This window comes from Atta colombica, unplaced genomic scaffold (genome assembly GCF_001594045.1).
Source record: "Atta colombica isolate Treedump-2 unplaced genomic scaffold, Acol1.0 scaffold49, whole genome shotgun sequence".
NCBI lineage: Eukaryota > Metazoa > Arthropoda > Insecta > Hymenoptera > Formicidae > Atta > Atta colombica.
This window is the reverse complement of record NW_017259538.1, coordinates 868,896-872,783: the sequence shown is the minus strand read 5'-3', so window position 1 is coordinate 872,783 and position 3,888 is coordinate 868,896. Positions and strand designations below refer to the sequence as shown.

Here is a 3,888-nt window from a genome sequence, read left to right as displayed (position 1 = left end):
ATATATATATATATATATATATGTAGCTGAAGCCATCTTTAGGGAAACGAACCGAACTAATTTGTACTCCCAATAGATATAATGCAAAATGTTGTATTTTATGAATATTCACATGATATTGTACTATTACTGGTATCAAGTATGATTAATTATTCACAAAGTAACATTTTATATTATATTTAGCATTGTTCACGATAAAATTTCAAAAAATAATATGAAAAAGAACCATGCATGACACGACTACCTGTTTGTATGAATATCGTGAATGTACGTTTGAATGTATGTTTGTGTGAATAAGAGAATGACTGTGCGGTAATTACGCATAAACATGACGCGTCGCTTCGTGCCACCCCGTGTCGTTCCTTCCCCAAGGTCGCGTTCCAACCGTCTAACTGTCGAAATATTGGGTTGTTCAAAAAGTCATTGCGTTTTTTTCATTTGATTTTCAGTGTTTATTTAATATATGTTTATTTAATATACATAATGAATATTAATCAATGATGTATTAGACGTTCTGTTCGATGGTCTTTTGCCATCTCCCGGGCAACTTCATAATGCCACGTTCATAAAACTTCCCATCCTTCTCTGCGAGAAACTTGCCTAGATGCTATTTGATGAGATCTTCAGAAGCAAACGTTTTACCATTCAAGGAGTTTTGCAAGGAGCGAAAGAGATGGAAGTCTGAAGTGCAAGGTGGGCTATAATGGATGTGGTAACACATCCCATGTTGCAACAATTTTTGCCGAGTGACCAAACTTGTGTGTGGTCTTGCATTGCGTGGTGAAACACCTTTACGATCGATTAGCTCGGGACGTTTCTGTGCAATGGCATCACTTAATTTCTGCAACTGCTCACAGTAAACATCAGAATTAATCGTTTTGTTCTTTGGCAGTAACTCATAGAAGACTGGTCCCTTCCAATCCCACTACATTGACAGCATTACCTTCTTTTGGTGGATTTCCGCTTTGCTTGCCTTTCCGGTGCTTTACTTCACCTACTCCAACTTCTTTTTTGACTGACATTGTTGTAAACAATCCATTTTTCGTTGCCTGTGATCATACGCTTCAAGAATAGATCATTTTCTTCGCGTTTGATGAGTTGATCGCAGACGCTCATGCGATTTCGTCAAATGAATTTCTTTCAACTCATACGGTACCCTAACATCGAGCTTCTTTATGAAGCCTAGTGATTTCAAATGGCCATGAACATTTCCAAGGGATACTTTTAGAGCGGTAGCAAGCTCCCGAACCGTTGAATGCTTATTTGCTTGCACTAATTCTTTTATTTCATCGTCGTCAATCTTGAAATGCCTACCGGAGCGATGAGCGTCTTTGACTGAAAAATCACGGAATCGGGCGAACCAATTCTGGCACTGGCGTTTTTTGACGACATTTTCTGCCATAAACTCGACGCAACTTTTCCTTTGCTTCAATTGCTTTCTTCCCTTTTTTGAAGTAATAAACGGAATATAGCGAATATGCTCTTCAAAATTCTCCTATTTGAACCACAATTGCAAGCACAAAACTCGATCGAATCGTGTCAATTTTTTTTTTGGTTTTTAGGTTGAGTGTCAACAACAAAACGCGCGTAAACATTTGACATTCATGTCACGCTCGCATACAAATAAACGTGGACAAACGCCATCTATTAGATAAAACGCAATGACTTTTTGAACAATCCAATATTAACGCATATTACGAAGTAAAATAATATATTCTTAAATTTTTAATATTCTCCGATTAATGAAACAATTTCTTATATTAATTTAGTCTAATGGTGTTACACGTAAGTTTAAAGAATTTTTGAAACACAGAATAATTTACAACAATAGTAATATCATAAATTAATTTTTTAGCTAAAAAAAATTAAATAATGATTAACAAGACATTTAATAATATTTTTAGTCAAAGCTGTATTTAGCGCAAAAATTATTTCGCACAATATTCAAAAAATATCTTTATATAAATAAGAATGTATAGAATATTATCAACCTTTAAGTGTGAATTATTAAAAGAATAATAAAAATTGAGACATAATGTTGGAATATCAAAAATACTCCACATACAAACAATTATTGATTATTACATTTACTATAATCGTGTAAATAATATAGGATTTAACAAGTGCTAGAGAGTAAAACGCGATATGTATGAGAATACCCGTTCATCAAAATCATGTAAAATACGAATAATTGAATAATTGAATATTTTTCGTGCGCAATAATTGAGTATTCTAAGGGTGTCTGACGAACAGCGAAGGGAGCGTGTCACGTGGTGAACAGGGTAGGAAATATGTCGCGCGGTGATTGACTACGTCATCACTTCGGCATTCGCTCGGTGACCTCGAAGGGAGACGAACGTATTTTACGAATCGCTCCGCGTGTCGCATTAGTAAAAATTAGATATCTACAAACGCAAATAACGTAAGATTGCCTAAAACTAAAGTTATTAAGGGTTAATAGATTACGTTGTAATGGTTTTTGCTTTATTTCTTACATTTATTACGCACATACACAACTCATGAATATTTTAGATATTGTCTTCTTACAAGTACAATATAAAAATGACATTCTTATTGTTAGATATTTCAGACTGTGGCTTTTTATCACTTTGAATCGCATTCTTAATACGGGAAAAGTAACAGATAAATTATATTTAAATTACATAGTATTAAATTACATAGTATCTCTAACTAAATTACATAGTATCTCATCTAGTACGCATGCTATTTAGTATTATACGCACTATTTCTATTTAATCGAAATTGTTTCATAATTTAAAATAAATTTTGCGTTTATCTTCATTTAAAGGATGTATGATTATTATTAATCATAATTATTAATCTTTATTAATCTTTAATTGTAAATTACAAAAAAGAACAATAAAAATTGAAATATAATGATGAGATATCAAAAGCACTTCACGTGAGCAATTATGTAAGAAACCATGCTAGTAAAAATCTTTTTTTACATTTTGCCTTTTATCAGCGCATTGTAATATTGATACGAAATATTTAAAATTTAAAAATGAACATTAAATATATTCCTCGGTATATCATAATATAATTAAGATATTACATTAACGACTCGCACCACTAAGACTAGATTAATAAGAAATTGTTTCATTAATTCGGAGAACATTAAAAATTTAAGTATATATTATTTTACTTCGTAATATGCGTTAATATGTCGACAGTTAGACGATTGGCGCGCGATTTTGGGGTGGGGACGGCACGGAGTAACGCGTCATGTTTACGCGTAATTACCACGCAGTCATTCCCTTACCGATATTCGTACGAACAGGTAGTCGTGTCGTGCACAGCTCTTTTTTACATTATTTTTTGAAATTTTATCGCGAACAATGCAAAATATAATACGAAACGTTGTGAATAATTAATCATACTTGATACTAGTAATAGTATTATATGAATATTAATAAAATACATTTCGTATTATATCTAATATCATTTTTTGCGATTATTATATGTTTCAAAAAGAAATGTGAAGAAGAGCGGCATGTGACATAGCTACTTATCTGTACGAACGATATCATACGAGTCATAGAAAAACAATGTTACTTAACATGAATATTCTTATGCAAATAACAATTTTTGCTTTTACAATTAATATAGTTTAATAACTTAATTAATTTTGTGTTTTATGCACCTTTTGTTATATGATTCGTTTAAAAATTAAATGTAACTTTGGCCCTATTTATCAATAATAAAAGAAATCTTCTCTTTTTTATTAATCTCTAATCCATTCCATTGACTCTAATCATATCTTACAGACATCATAAATAAAAGATTCAACCTTTTATCTGCTCTAAATTTATTTCGCAATGATCACAAATTGCAGACGTGTATTTGATATTCGTTTCTAAAAATTAA

At 31.8% G+C, this 3,888-nt stretch overlaps 1 pseudogene; it reads right to left on the bottom strand.

Annotated features, from left to right (window-relative positions):
- Nucleotides 1-1,075: 1,075 nt before the first annotated feature.
- LOC108691645 lies at nucleotides 1,076-1,644 on the bottom strand (annotated as a pseudogene).
- Between the last annotated feature and the right edge of the window lie 2,244 nt (nucleotides 1,645-3,888).